Below are 16,842 nucleotides of genomic sequence, written 5' to 3'. Positions count from 1 at the left end.
TAACCTCTTGTCTACTTACTATACATATTCTGGAGTTACAGCAAATATCTGTTTGTGAATAATAATTTATTTATAAAATATTTTACCAGGAAGTAATACATTGAGAGTTACCTCTCGTTTTCAAGTATGTCCTGGGCACAGAGTAAAACAAATAATACATGGTTACAAATACAGTTACATAAATGAACAGGGTATAAATTATATACAAGACATTGCGTGCAGATTAAAGAAAATATATATTATGGGCGTATGAAACAGTTACAGACCAGATTAAAGTGTGAGACAGCCTTAGATTTGAAAGAACTTAAACTGGTGGTGGATGTGAGAGTCTCTGGTAGGTTGTTCCAGTTTTGGGGTGCATGGAAGGAGAAGGAGGAACGTCCGGATACTTTGTTGAGCCTTGGGACCATGAACAGTCTTTTGGAGTCTGATCTCAGGTGATAAGTGCTGCAAGTGGTAGGGGTGAGGAGCTTGTTCAGATAGCTGGGTAGCTTGCCCATGAAGAATTTAAAGGTAAGACAGGAAAGGTGAACTTGGCGCCTAGACTCTAGTGATGACCAATCTAGTTCTTTGAGCATATCGCAGTGATGTGTGTTGTAGTTGCATTGGAGAACAAAACGACAAATTGAATTGTAGAGGGTGTCAAGTTTGCCAAGGTGGGTTTGAGGTGCTGAGCCATATACTATGTCTCCATAGTCAATAATTAGCATTAGCACCTGCTGTGCGATACGCTTTCTGACCAGGAGACTTAGGGAGGATTTGTTCCTGTAAAGTACCCCTAGTTTGGCATAGGTCTTGGTTGTCAGGGTATCAATGTGCATCCTGAATGTTAAGTGGGAGTCAAACCATAAGCCCAGGTATTTAAAACTAGTGACAGGGGTTAGGGTGGTGTTAGCATTGGTTCTAATCAGGAGCTCAGTCACTAGAAGCTTTAAAAATTTAGTCTTGGTCCCAAACACCATTGTTACAGTCTTGTAACTGCCCATAGGGTAGCGCTGAGATGATCGGTGGCATTATATTAATGCGCTATTTGCTTTGTTCTCTTTTTCTGATCACTTTCTCACTTTAATACCCAACCTTAGTACCTTTTATGGCTATTTAATTTCACAGTGATCATTTTATCTTCCACGAAATGAACTGATAATAAACCCCGCATGATCCTTAACAACTGTGTCTACTACAAGTCCAGTATTTATTACCAATTCCTCAGAGAAGTTGAATAGCACAATACCATGAGGATTTTGCAGTCAATTTGGCAAAGAAGGGTGGTCGTTGGTCCTTTCTTTCATGTAGTAACAATAGAAGGAGAGGGAGTAAGTCGTATGATACTTTTTATTGGACTAACAAGTAGTTGATATATTACAAGCTTTCCAACCTCTCAGGGTCCTTGTAACAAATAAATTACTTGTTGGTCCAATAAAAGGTAGCATACCACATACTCCCTCTCCCTCCTTTGCTACTGTAGTCATTGTTGAAAAGTGTTAAATTGTGTCTATCTTTCTGCTAACATCATCTTTTTACCAGTTTCCTCAATCCACTACAGTTTTCATTTCTCTGGAAAACGTTAAAAATCATGTACTGTTTTTCCCCATGAGTTTTTCTGCCTGTTCTATATGCTGATTTCTGAATTTTCTTCCTAGAAGCAAAATATTCATCAACCAGTTTCCCCCCCCAACCATATTCCAGGCATAATCCCTCCCCTTTTATCTTCAATCCCAGCCAACGATTTGCACAGTTCAGTAGACAGCCTGCACACTACTGGATCAAGGCAGAAAGAGGAGATACTGTGGTGAGTAAACAAATTGCTTTAACTGCTATGAGATTATTATTGTTTGTGAAATGTGGTCGCTTGTTCTCATACAGAAATATAATATGCAACATGTATCCATGTTCTTATCTTTCTAAATAACCATCTAGTACCAAAAATATATTTCCAAGATTACATTTGCAAAGATGTGTAAAGCATGCCAAATCCTTAATAATATATGTTGATGTACATATTCTAAAAAGCAGACCTGCAGTAATAATTTATATCCCATAACACATTAGTTTGTTTGAATGCTGATTATAATTGTAACAAATCTTTCAGAAACCTACACAGGGAAAATAGAAATAAATGAAAATAGACCGAGAGATGGAATGTCTTTTAGACCATATTTTTATTTAATTAATTGTTTCAAATGTGTTAATCCTATTTAAACATGACCAATAACAGTTTCTTTTATTCAAACCTTCCCTGCTATATGCACGTTTATGACTGAGTAATCTGCAAAGGTTTGTATTATCAAACAGCAAATCAGCCCTCAATTATTACACACAAAGTATATATTACTGTGTTAATAGAGAAGGAGTGACCCAGTGAGTAAAGACATTGACTGGCACTGAGTTTGAAGCAGGGGAACCTGGTTCAATTCCCAGTGTTTGCTCCTTGTAACCTTGGTTGGGCAAGTCACTTTATCTCCCTGTGCCCCAGACACCAAAATCATAGATTGTAAATTCCACTGAGCAGGGACTTCTGTCTGCAAAATGTCTCTGTAAAGCACTATGCAGCGCTATACAAGAACATGCTATTATTATTATTATTATTATTTAGAAACACTACACATTATACATTGTGTATATAATATGTCAATAATCTTTGTCTTTCCAGTTCCATCAGGAGAAGATTTGAAATTGTGGAAGTAACTGCTTCTCAGACTAGATTGAGTAAGTAAATACTTTTTAAAATCCCAACAGTAATTCTGTGGTGATAGATTAGGTTTGCTGCATTATGGGTCACACTGTCTAATCACTTACCCACTGGGGGAATTCAATCAGTATGCACAGGAGTATATTTGTCAAGGTTATTATGGAGCAAAATTGTTAGAGGGATTTTATCTTGTGTTCCTTTGGGTCAATATGCCTAGGCACTTTACTTCAAATTGGTATTCTAGCTTGCAAGGAGTGTCTATAGGTAGAGCTGGGGAGGAGCTACATTCTGCATCAATGTACATAATTTCTTCCCTTTTGTCTGTGTTAAAAATCCAACATTTGGTGGCCTAGACTTAATTGCATAAAAAGTACTAGGCACATCACTATTTTTAATACTATAGGAGTTAATATTTGTATAGCTATGATTATACAGTATACACTAGTTTAAAAAAAAAAAACACACACTAAACATCCGTACAAAAGATAGATATTGTAACTTCTATTTCAGCCAGATCCTCACTTAATAATAATATGTTCTTGTATAGGTTATGTAGCACTTTACAGTGACATTTTGAAGACATAGTCCCTGCTCATAGAGCTTAGAATCTGTGATCCAAGGTCACAAGGAGCCGAAACCAGGTTCCCCTGCTTCAAACTCAGTGCCAGTCAGTGTCTTTACTCACTGAGCCGCTCCTTCCCTCTGAACTTCTTAGTTCTCTGAACTTGGTTCTCTGCCTCTAATTCAGGAAGATATCGCGCTATTTATTAGGATCTTCTGGCTCTAATTGTCATGCCAAAACTGCACTAGATTAATCAAATAAATAAAGTGCCATTGAAAGCAACATGAGTTCCATAAATCCGTTTTTCTCTCTCCAGAATTCACAGTTTTTGTAACTGGGAGATGTTAATAAATGACCCCACAAAGTTTAATGTTAAAAACAGCTTTTGAAAAAACTTGACACAGTATCAATTCCATCAAACATATGATTGGAGCATAAGAACATTGGGAAGTTTTTTTTTAATTATTTGAAAAAGAGTCCAATTTAGGATAAATCACAAGATTTAGCAGACAATGTGCACCTGTACATATAAGCTACTTATCAATTTAATAAATTGGCTACTCTTTGTTACAAGTTAACCAAATGCGCTGCATGTATTGAAATATTCGCCACTGTATTTTATACAAACTACCTTACATTTTCAGGAACAGATCTTTAGATGATGTGATGGTGTGGAATCGAAATAAAGATCACTTTTAGTGTAAGCAAACATTCAGAATGGTCTTCAACGGTGTGATACATTTGCAATGTACTACTTCATGCTCAGATGCTATAATGCATACACGTTTTTTGTATTACAGAGTAGATCCCAAGAGGATCAAAAAAGACTCCCTCATATGTCGAGCACTCAATGTTGGGGTGCAGTAGTAAGACTTACAGTGGTCTATCGGTTTAATACCGTTGATAGGACAAAATTAGGCCCATCTTGACCGGAAATAGCTAAGAAACATAATAAAGTTTTATTCAGATAATTTCAAATAGTAAGGTTAAAAACACATACAAAACATTCAAACATTAAAAAAAAAACCATTGTGAAATGGTAAGGTAAGCAATAAATCAATTAGTATCAATGTAATATATAGGGTTAATTGCTATCCACAGACGTCTTATTGCAGAATATAAGTATTCCAAGACAAGCAGGTCAGTATCCCTTTAAGTCTATGCAGTGAAAATTCAGGATGTGTATAATTATGGGCAAGGTGGTATCAGAGATATAATGCGTGAACCTCTGTTACCAGGTGTATATTCCAGCTCAGGAATGGTATGCAAACTGCCACGCAGTCTAAAATGCAGTACAACGGGTGCAAGGGGCTCCGCTCCAAAGGAGAGGAAGTATGAGATAATGTATCTTCAATTCTATACTCTCTTGCCGCTGGTATAGTATATATGCTTCATAGCCACCCAAAAGAGCAGGACGCCCCCACCACGGGCAAAAATAGACTTAGTATCGCATTCAAATTCAAAATCAAAATGTATCCTTCATGAATACAAGCCTGGCTGGAGTCTCTCTGCTGCTATCTCTACACGCAGAAGCTGCCACTTCTCCCCTTGAAGAAGCGAGTCAGTCTACGCGAAACGGTCGTCGGGACGTGGTGACGTCATAGATGACGTCATCTGAAGTGGCAGCGTCTGCGTGTAGAGATAGCAGCAGAGAGACTCCAGCCAGGCTTGTATTCATGAAGGATACATTTTGATTTTGAATTTGAATGCGATACTAAGGGGCCGATGCAGTAACTTGCGATATGTGTGTGTCGGCAGCGCGCTTAAATCTCCTGTGTTTGGCGGGAATTTGCCGCTAAATGCAGTAAATGGCGATTGTCAGGGAAATTGGAGAGTTGCACATGTTGCGAGTACAAGGCGCAGCGCTCCGCGTTCCTGCAGTCAGTGGCGGATGACTGCATGTATCCGTATTTCACTTTAATGTCGCGTCAACCTCTGCACATAAATAAAAAAAACCTCCTTCTTGCTTAAAGCATTCAGTTACTCACGGTAGTGACTGTCTTGCTGTTACTGACATTAGCAAACCTTTTACTGCGCTGTCCCTAATTAGATACTTTTAGAAACATACCTGGTGCAGTGCTACAGTTGTGTCTTCTGTTCTTTGACATGTGAAGAGGTGATACATGTGTGCATGTGACTTGTGACATTTCATATACATTTGTGTCTGTGTGTTGGACTATGTTGCAAAGCTTACAGTACATTTCAGTGAGTTGCTGTGTGTACTGTAACCCGTGCATGCAGCAAGTGGGGAATCACTTCATGCATCTGTATTGAAGGAGAATTTGGCGGCAACGTTTGAACATGAAAAAATCACCTCATGATAGTTTGACGCATTCTGTTACTCACAGCTGTGTGTTTCTTGCTGCTAGTGACATTAGCAAGGCTTTCACAGCGCTGTCCCTCAATAGATACTTTTAGGAACATACCTGCTTCTTGTCATTCACAAGACAGACACCTTTGGCTAACATTAATAATGTATTTTATTATAAACAACACATGTAACAGGTTCTGAATGACATGTAATACAATTGAAGCTGCGCTGCCAGCAGCAACAGTACAATGACACAACAATGTCACTAGCAGCAGAAATGTTCGGCTCTCGCCTGCTTGTTGGTGCCGCAGCTTTTTGGCGCTTTTCTCGCAAGGAGTTTCTCCCGCGCACCCCCGAGATCTTACTCGGCATCTACTGAAATCTGAGTGCTGCTTAATATGGCGAAATAGCCATTCTCGCCACCCCGCCGGCGCTTGATTTCCGGCAACAATTGCATATGCCGTTTTTCAGTTAACTCGCACACATACCGCCATCAACTGCATACTACATGCCAATCTCGCAATAAAACAGCCAAATTCAGCCTTCTCGCAAGTTACTGCATCGGCCCCTAAGTCTTTTTTTGCCCGTGGTGGGGGCGTCCTGCTCTTTTGGGTGGCTATGAAGCATATATACTATACCAGCGGCAAGAGAGTATAGAATTGAAGATACATTATCTCATACTTCCTCTCCTTTGGAGCGGAGCCCCTTACACCCGTTGTACTGCATTTTAGACTGCGTGGCAGTTTGCATACCATTCCTGAGCTGGAATATACACCTGGTAACAGAGGTTCACGCATTATGGGGCCGATGCAGTAACTTGCGATATGTGTGTGTCGGCAGCGCGCTTAAATCTCCTGTGTTTGGCGGGAATTTGCCGCTAAATGCAGTAAATAGCGATTGTGAGATACAATGGTGAGTTGCACATGTTGCGAGTTCCTGCAGTCAGTGGCGGATGACTGCATGTATCCGTATTTCACTTGAATGTGGCGTCAACCTCTGCACATAAATAAAAAAAACTCCTTCTTGCTTAAAGCATTCAGTTACTCACCGTAGTGACTGTCTTGCTGTTACTGACATTAGCAAACCTTTTACTGCTGTCCCTCATTAGATACTTTTGGAAACATAGCTGGTGCAGTGCTACAGTTGTGTCTTCTGTTCTTTGACACGTGAAGAGGTGATACATGTGTGCATGTGTCTTGTGACGTTTCATGTACATTTGTGTCTGTGTGTTGGACTCTGTTGCAAAGCTTACACTTCAGTGAGTTGCTGTGTGTACTGTAACCCGTGCATGCAGCAAGTGGGGAATCACTTCATGCATCTGTATTGAAGAAGAATTTGGCGGCAACTTTTGAACATGAAAAAATCACCTCATGATAGTTTGACCTTACATTCTGTTACTCACAGCAGTGTGTTTCCTGCTGCTAGTGACATTAGCAAGGCTTTCACAGCGCTGTCCCTCAATAGATAGTTTTAGGAACATACCTGCTTCTTGTCATTCACAAGACAGACACCTTTGGCTAACATTAATAATGTATTTTATTATAAACAACACATGTAACAGGTTCTGAATGACATGTAACACAATTGAAGCTGCGCTGCCAGCAGCAACAGTACAATGACACAACAATGTCACTAGCAGCTGAAATGTTCGGCTCTCGCCTGCTTGTTGGTGCCGCAGCTTTTTGGCGCTTTTCTCGCAAGGAGTTTCTCCCGCGCACCCCCGAGATCTTACTCGGCATCTACTGAATTCTGCGTGCTGCTTAATATGGCGAAATAGCCATTCTCGCAACCCCGCCGGCGCTTGATTTCCGGCAACAATTGCATATGCCGTTTTTCAGTTAACTCGCACACATACCGCCATCAACTGCATACTACATGGCAATCTCGCAATAAAACAGCCAAATTCAGCCTTCTCGCAAGTTACTGCATCGGCCCCTATATCTCTGATACCACCTTGCCTATAATTATACACATCGTGAATTTTCACTGCATAGACTTAAAGGGATACTGACCTGCTTGTCTTGGAATACTTATATTCTGCAATAAGACGTCTGTGGATAGCAATTAACCCTATATATTACATTGATACTAATTGATTTATTGCTTACCTTACCACTTCACAATGGTTTTTTTTTAATGTTTGAATGTTTTATATGTGTTTTTAACCTTACTATTTGAAATTATCTGAATAAAACTTTATTATGTTTCTTAGCTATTTCCGGTCAAGATGGGCCTAATTTTGTCCTATCAACGGTATTTAAACCGATAGACCACTGTGAGTCTTACTACTGCACCCCAACATTGAGTGCTCGACATATGAGGGAGTCTTTTTTGATCCTCTTGGGATCTACTCTGTAATACAAGTGATTTTTCCCTCTGAGCACCTGTTGCCCCTTACAATACACATACGTATATATACACGGATGAGCGGTTTTATTACCCTTTATAAATACACGTTTTTTTGTAAGATTATTGTAATTCATATTTGGCAGCCTCAAACATAAATGTGATCTCCCTACCAAGACTTTGGAAATGTAACCCCTAACATAAAAGGGCTTGTGTCAATACATAGGGGATTATGCACTAAATAATTGTTTTTTTTTTTTATATACATCTGTTTTAATTTAATTTTTGTACAAGGGAGTCTTTAGTAAATCTAGCTGTAAACAATATAGCTTATATTTTCTTTCTGTAGAGTTTACTGTCTGCTCAGCACCCTCTACAAGTCTGAGCATTAATCAATGTAATATAGTTTGCTAATGGCATTCATTTCTCATTGATAATCTCAGATTAATAAAGTTCTGTATACTTCCCTCAGCAGAAAGATTAATTAACACCTTTATTTTCCTTTTTTGGTATTATTGACAGATTGTTCTGCTCACTCATGTTATACAATGCACATAACAGATGCTCTTCAACGTCTCAGAGGCTTTTTCAAATGTGAAACAGCCTATAGTCATGTATAGAATACTGTGATGCTTTGCATGAGAAAAGTGAACCATTTGGCTTGCTTATAAAGGTTTAAAGTAACAATCTGGAGTTACAGTACCACATTAATACTGTGCGTGAGAATGACTAACATTATAAGTACACGTCCAACAAGGTGTTAAACGATATCTAACCGTTTACATGGAAATCATCTGGAGATATGTTATACTGTAAGTGCCCTCCTGGTATCTCCCAGATTGTGCATGTATAGTATCAGGACAGCAGGCACGAGAGTTGCACGCGTCAGGGACAAAAACCAGACAGATGGAACCAAACTCAGCACAATCCTGTCTATTGCTGTCCATTAATACTGGAACCCTTCTGGTGCTGAAGTGCACAGTAACATCTTTTCATTAACAAATGGTCCGCATTGATTTTTAATTGTCTTATTTTATTTTTTTCCCTGTACTTTATGAATTATTTCTATATCTTCTTGCACGCTCTCATTACATAGTCTTACATTGAAAAATCTGCCCATCATATTGTGCTGTGTACTCTTTCATTCTATCGGTTGAACAAGTCTTTATAATTGTTTTGCTTTGTATAGTATTGATAGGCTCACCTTTTTGTATTCATATGGCTTACTCCCAAGTTAAATTATCTTGTATTTAAAGTTCTATTCCAAGAAAGATCAATATTGTTTAGTGACTAGATTTACTTGAATATATCGTTAGTTGTATTCTTCTCTCACAATTTCCCTTACAATTTAATCATATGGATTGAACCACATCAGACCACATTTCTCTCATTGTCTTCACCCTATACTGCTAGTGAGACTTGCAACGTATTGCAAATAATAGGTTGCAGGTCCCCCAGGAAGCAAAAAGTTAAATATACAACTAGATCAACCTCAAGTAACTGTATCCAGACGCGTGGCAGTGAATGGGACCTCAGAATTGTGTTCTACCGTGCAATACTTACTCTAATAGGCAGTCTATTGTGTGCTAGGACGTAGCTCTATACTATGTCCTGTTCTTTTCCGTATTTTTGCACTTAGATCAATCTATCTGTGCACTATATCGTTTCAATTTTGTGGGGCTGAGGATTTATTGGCCGAATTCATTGGGACAGGTACAGCAAATCCTTTTATACAGTTTAGATTTGTTGTGTTTTTGTATGAAATGTATTTGTTGATGCGCTTTTTGATGATAGATAAATAGGATATATTTCTAATACAGACTCTTGTGATGCTGCTTGTGTACATTTGTATAACAATTCCTCTGCTGAAGGAAGAACAAACTCTCTGCTTTGTGTTGGGTTCTGGAGAAATAATCCACAGTATGCTCTGTATCTGGGGAACAACTCTATTTCCTTTATTGGGTTCCGAGCCCCTTCAGGTTCCTACACACCCAATGCTTTGTTTTATCATTTAAAGACGGGCCCTCCCTTTAAAACCCGAAATCCTATGTCTAATTTCGGCGGGTTAGTAATGCATTACTTTACTGGAAACGTCCCCCACAGATAGAAATAAAGGTTCAGTTAACTATTGTAAAATATTAAGATGTCATATGATCCATGTTTTGAAATGAAAAGAAAGGGCTACCCACGCCAAAAAAAGACGCTACTTTTTTTTTAACATCTGGTCACAAACATAAAAATGAGCTCTCAGCTATTACGGGTCTACTTCTATTGAGGGGAGGAGATAGGTGGGAGAAAGAGGGGGAGGGGCAGTGAGAGCTTTCTGTAACTGGATGCAGGTTCCTCTCTGGCAGAAATACACAAAGCTGCAATCTTGTTGACCTGTTTTAAACACTTCAAAACAACTACGAAGATATATTTTCGTTATTTAAAAATTCTCCACCTTCAATGAATTTATAGCACATTTATTTTAGATGACCACAAAACTATAATACACAACTTGTGTGAGGTACACAGCAAATGCTTGTTTGCTCCAATTATTTGAAGATAATGATGTATTTTGTATTTAAACAACCAATGGAAGACCTGTCGTTTTTTTTCTCTGTGCATGAATGAGTTCAATGTACAGTTACTATTCTAAACTTGCAGGTTTAGTTTTGAAATAAAATATAATCTTTGAAGGATTGCCGTTTTTGTATTTTCCTCAGATGGAATTAATGTCTGAATGTATGGGTGGGGATATCACGGGCACGTGGGAATACTTCCCCTTGTATCCACAAACATCTTGATTCAGCCTAACATTAGTGACTCGGAAATATGCACTGAGACAGAAATCTCCTTTTTGTGCGTAATAGTTATATTCCTTTATACATATTGCAAAAACATGACTATTTCATTACTAACTCAAAGCCATAAATGCAGGTTACGGATGAGGCATGCAATGGAAGTTGCACGCGCCTGGGAAACATTCAACAGATGGCATTGAATTGATCTTCTACTGTCTACTCCATTGTAATAGCAGATAGCACATTCCCTCATACATTTTTCTTCTCTGTATTATCCCCTAATACACTCTGTATTCTTTTCTTCCATTCAAGGTCCATTAACTCATGCGAACTTCCATAATTCTTCCAAAATAACTTTTCATGTATATGTTATTCTAATTATATCATTATAACAGAATTACTCACTTTTTTGCAGTTTGGCTCCCAAAGAAGGAGCTTGGAAAAGAGAAACTTTGCAAAGCTGTTGTTGTAATGATGCAGACACGTGTTTAATTGCATATTCTTGCATCAGCTTTTAATTCTGAGTACATCCCTATACTGCCTGACTACACTCTGACATCTTTCCTGAAACATAGATTTTTTGTCCTCTTTGTTCAAAGCAACCAATCCACCCAGATATACTTTATATGCTCCTTCTACTAGTATTCTTTTATTTATGAATCCATGTCTTTTATATTCGCGAGAAAACATCTCAAAGCATACTGCCACACCCACCAAGATGATACATTTTAAACTGAATCTAATCATATCTGTTAAGAGCACTACAATATTTTTTTTACGCAGTCCCTAGTGATGTAAAGAAAATCTTAATAGCATGTACTTATTTTTTTTTACAAAACAATGTTTAATTATACCTATGATAGTGAATACAGTTTTGTATACTTTCCTCAACAAAAAGACAATGTAACACCTTTATTTCCCCTTGAAGTGGCTGCAGGCTTATAAACTTTTGGCCAAAGGGTATAAATAAATGACCCTTTTTCATGAGCAGATAAGCACTGAGGTATTGCACTATATATTGTGTCATTTTGTATGATGCGCTGGCCTTTCTGTTTTGTCTTTATTTCCCTAGTTAGTGTCATTGACAGACTGCTCAATAATTTTATACAATGCACATAACAGATGCTTTTTAACTTCCCACAGGCTTTTAGAAGCCTGAAAGAGCCTACACTCTCTGAAAAAAAGGACTTATATAATTAGAAAGCAGTCAATAATTTGGAATTAGGAATCTCCATTATAACCTAATAATAAAATATCAAGTTTAAAGTAGAGATATATTAAATACAGATACACTAACCACTTTTCTACTTACAATATATATTCTGGAGTTTACAGTACATATCTGTTTGTTAATAATAATGTCTTGTTGCTGTCCATAAAGTAGTGCTGAAATGATCAGGTACACTATTTAATGAGCTATTTGCTTTGTTCTCTTTTTCTGATTATTCTCTCACTTTAATACCTAGTACCATTTCATGTTTATTTAATTTCACAGTGATCATTTCACCTTCCACGAAATAAGGTAATTACAAACCATTTATAGCCATTAACAATTTTAGATACTGTAAGTGCAATTTATATCACCACGTCCTCAGAGAAATGGCACAGCACAATGATGTGAGGATTTTGCAGACAGGTTGAGAAAATTATTATTTTCTGCCAACACCTATTCTTACCATTGTTTCTAAAATACACTGCATGTTTCCTTTTCCTGGAATATGTTTAAAATCCTGCAGCCCCCCTCCCCCACACATAAATTGCCACTTCTATAATTCAGGCCTCTGAATTTTTCTACCAGAAGCAAAATGTTAACCTGTTTTACCTGTGACCCTATTCCAGACAACTCCAGCCCTTTCAGATTCAACCCCCATCAACAATCTGCACGGATCAGTAGACACCCTGCACGTTGCCTGCAAAAAGAGGGAAGAGGATACTGTGGTGAGTCAACTAACTGAATGCTTTAAGTGCTCCTGAGATTATTATTGTTTTGTGAAATGTGGATTTTTTTTCTTACCGATAAATAATTTGTCACGTATTAATTTCCTTTCCAAATAACTATCTAGTACCAAATACACATTTGCAAGATTGCTTTTCCAAAAAAGGCATGTCAAGTGCTGTAGAATATATGTTATTGATTTTCATATTCTAAAAGGAGGCCCTGCAGTTATAATTTGTATGACATAAAGCTTGTAGACATAACTTTTTTTTCAAGTGGATTGTAATTGTTACAAGTTTTCCAGAAACAAACACAGAAAAAAGAAGAAAGGGAAATAAATCTGGAAGCTTCAATGTCTGTCACATAACATGATCATCCCATTTAAACAAGACCAATAAAAGTTTATTTTATACAAACCTTCCTTTCAATTTGCAAGTTTATGTCTGAGTAATCTACAAAAAAATGTATTATAAAACAGTGATTCCGTCCTCAATAATTAAACATAATATGTATGTATGTATATATATATATATATATATATATATATATATATATATATATATATATAATCTTTGTGTTTATAAACACTTACTGTACAATTATATATTGTCCAGTCCTAAAATCTACATGTTTCCAGTTCCAGCAGGTCAAGAATTGAAACTGTCGAATCAACTGCCTCTCAGATAGGATTGAGTAAGTAAATACTGTTTTTTAAATGTATATCTGAGATTTAATACTGTTTTGATAGATTAGATTTTCTGCATTATGGGTCAAACTGTCTAATCACTTGTCCATTGGTAAAATTAAATAAATATTCACACAAGCCTATTTGTCAGGGTTATTCTGGAGCCAAATTTTAGAGGCATTTTTATCTTGTGTTCCTTAGGCCTCGGTCCCGCTGCGCTCGTTGGCGCGGACGGCCATGTCGCGAGTTCCCCACCAGCAGGGGAATCCTCGCGAGCCGGTCCCGGTCCCCCCTGGCGGCACAGCTGACTACACGCTGTGGCGCGTCAGCCGCTATGGGACACAAGAAAATGGTGTTCCCTAGCGTTGACGCATCACGTGGTGTGGCTGTGAGCCAATGGGGAGGGGAGGCTTCGGGAGGAGGAGAGGCTTCGGGGAGCGGGGAGGAGTGTGGAGTGAAAGCAGGTGAGTGCCTGTCTGTGTGTGTGTCTGAGTGCATGCGTGCCTGTCTGTGTGTGTGTATGTGTCTGAGTGCGTGAGTGCCTGTCTGTGTGTGTGTGTGTGTGTGCCTGAGTGCGTGAGTGCCTGCCTCTGTCTGTGTGTGTGTGTGTATGTGTGCGTGAGTGCCTGCCTCTGTCTGTGTGTGTGTGTATGTGTGTGTGTGTGTGTGTGTGTATATATGAGTGCCTGTGTGTGTGTTTTACTTACCCTCAGCAGCTCCAGCCCGAGTCTGTGGAGGGAGGGGGAGGGAGAGTAGCGGGTCCCTCCGCTCAAGCCACGCCCCCCTCCCTGTAAAACCTCCCACTCCCGCCCACCTCCCGCTCCGGCTCCCGCTCCGGCTCCCGCTCCCTACAGACCGCATATCGCGGTCTGTGTATGTCAGCACACCGCCTGTCTGCAGTGCGGGCGCGCTGACTCTGGGAGCGGGGCCTTAGCCTTAGGGTCAATGAACCAGGGCACTATGCTTCAAATATATCCGGTGTCTCTCACTTGCAATATAAGAAGCATTTATACTGTAGATAGAGCAGAGGAGGAGTTACATGATACATATATCACAATAGGATATATAAAAGTCTGCATTTGTGTACACAATCTTATGGCTGTAAATGGTGCAAAAAGTGAAACAAATAGGTCAGGGTATTAGCCCCTCTGTATCAGCTGTTAGATCAGATGGTAACTATATGATAGTCAGCGAGACCAATGGAAGATAATAGAAAGAAATAGAGAAATATCCAAACCTCCTAAAATGAACATATAATTAAATAATTCCGTAATTGGATCTGTCACTTAAGGTGCATAACCTGTGAATACAGGGACTATGTAAGGGTCTGGGAGTCACGCCGCCCTCGGCGTGCTCCTCACTCACCGGCAGCTCCGACGGGTCCTCCCGCGGCACGCAGGCAGCCTCTCTCCGGAATGCCGATCACTACTCCACGTGGGCGCGCGCACGCCAAAACTCCCCTTCTACTCTCGGTCCGGCGGCTATGCTCGGTCACGCGGCCGCAAGCACAGCTACACAGAGGCGCGGCCACACGGAGCCATACCAACCCCTTAAAGGCACAGCACCTCAAACCATTTCTGCAATCCAATGCAGTCTGACTACTGGGCTTTATGGCTCCTCCCCTGGGACTCATGCTGGACCTATCCCTGCCGTAGCCTGGCCCTTCCACACACCCCCACCTTGCTGCGCTGCCATTGGACCCGCTCTCCTATATATACCTAACAGTGTCACTGACTCGTTGGCTGAGCATAGAACCAGTTGTTCTCATCACTCTCTGCCTCCATAGTCCTGTCTTGTCCTGTTTTGTTTTTGCAGTCCTCCTCGTGTACCGAACCGGCTTCCGCTATGTCTACCCGCACCTCTGGCATCCCGAACTCGGCATACGGCTAACGACTCTCCGCACCTCTGGAATCCCGATCCTGGCAAACGGTAAAAGATTACGTCCTTATCTCTACCCCGGACTTTGCATACAGCACCCTCTACCATCCATACCTCTCCTGCCCCGATTCGGACTCCTCGACTACTCTACTCTCAAGACGTGCCCTCGTGGCTGTGGGTGGCGTTATATCCTATCCCACCTCAGCACCGCGGTCCCATCTCGTTTGTGGTGAGCACGCCCTGACAGACTAGCACTCACAGCCCTAGTGTTGATGAGTACACAGCATATACATACACATGGGGGTAGGAGGAATGGCCACAGTGCCCGCTGACTGCACAAACTAGACTAAATTCGCCAAGTTCTGTGATCTAAACATACTGAGACAGGAACCTAACAAAACTACATTTAAAAACAGCTCCAAGTAGGAGACTGACAACATTGCACATTCACAGGTTATGCACCTTAAGTGACAGATCCAATTACGGAATTATTTAATTATATGTTCATTTTAGGAGGTTTGGATATTTCTCTATTTCTTTTTATTACCTTCCATTGATCTCGCTGACTATTATATAGTTACCATCTGATCTAACAGCTGATACAGAGGGGCTAATACCCTGACCTATTGCATCATATGCCTGTAATCCCACCATCAATAGCTGGTAAACTGGGATATTACTATTATATACACTAGAAGACATAGATGCACGAGATATATATTTATTATTTGATTTAATTTATTTTTAACTCACGTTACACCCACCTTTGGTAATATATGTTTTAAGTCAATTTATTAAAAGTTACATTTTACACCTGTGGTGTGCAGTTTAGTGAATTCTTTTAGGGGCACAATCATTTTGTGTTTCCCTTCCCCCCCCCCCCCTTTTCTGATTCACTAGTCAGTTCACAGTTTGCACCCACAATTCGATTACCTCATTTATTATTAAACTACACAATTAGTATGGTTTTGTGATCACACCCTATCCTTCCCTTGTCTCTCATAGGACTAAGCTGCTGCAGTGTTTGTCTGTACATATAATAATTTTATTTCATACAGTGCTTTTGTCCCAATGGGACTCAAAGTGCTTGACAATTACAATATTGCATGCAGTGCACAGCACATATGATTTTTAGAGACACTGTCCCTGCCCAGATGAGTTTACAATCTATGATTTTGGTGCCTGAGACACAGTAGATAAAGTCACAAGGAGTTGACACCAGGAATTGAACCAGGTATTTAATTCAAACTTGGTATCATTGTTTACAGTCAGCACCTTTACTCACTGAGCAACTCATTCTAATATAAACAATTCATTAGTTTAATAAATAGGTCACTCTTTGTTCCATGTTCATGCAAATGCACTGCATGGATCGGAAAATTTGCCACTAATTCATACAAAGTACCATACATTTTCAGGAAAGGTATATATAGATGATGTGTCTGAGGGTGTGAAATTGCAATGAAGCATTACTTTTAGATTTAGAAAACGAAGACATCTAAATAATCCATAAAAATAATTAACAGTGGGATATATTTCAAATGTACCACTTTATGCTCAGATGTTATAATACATTACATACACATGTTTTTTTTTTAGGAAGATTATTTTGACTTATATTTGGAAGCCTCAAACAAGCAGTGTCAATT

The 16,842-nt window shown here is 39.4% G+C and overlaps 1 long non-coding RNA gene across 2 annotated transcripts; it reads left to right on the top strand.

Moving 5' to 3' along the window:
* Positions 1-1,663: 1,663 nt before the first annotated feature.
* LOC142477145 (uncharacterized) lies at positions 1,664-15,345 on the top strand. Of its 2 annotated transcripts, XR_012792195.1 has the most exons (6): positions 1,664-1,789; positions 2,651-2,706; positions 12,190-12,216; positions 12,534-12,632; positions 13,268-13,323; positions 15,131-15,345. It is a non-coding gene; the product is annotated as an uncharacterized LOC142477145 (long non-coding RNA). The 2 variants fall into 2 exon arrangements; XR_012792194.1 differs by lacking the exon at positions 12,190-12,216.
* The last annotated feature ends 1,497 nt before the right edge of the window (positions 15,346-16,842 follow it).

Source organism: Ascaphus truei, unplaced genomic scaffold, assembly GCF_040206685.1.
Source record: "Ascaphus truei isolate aAscTru1 unplaced genomic scaffold, aAscTru1.hap1 HAP1_SCAFFOLD_1991, whole genome shotgun sequence".
In the NCBI taxonomy this organism is placed as follows: domain Eukaryota; kingdom Metazoa; phylum Chordata; class Amphibia; order Anura; family Ascaphidae; genus Ascaphus; species Ascaphus truei.
The sequence above is the reverse complement of the archived record's forward strand: the minus strand, read 5'-3'. Positions and strand labels throughout refer to the sequence as shown.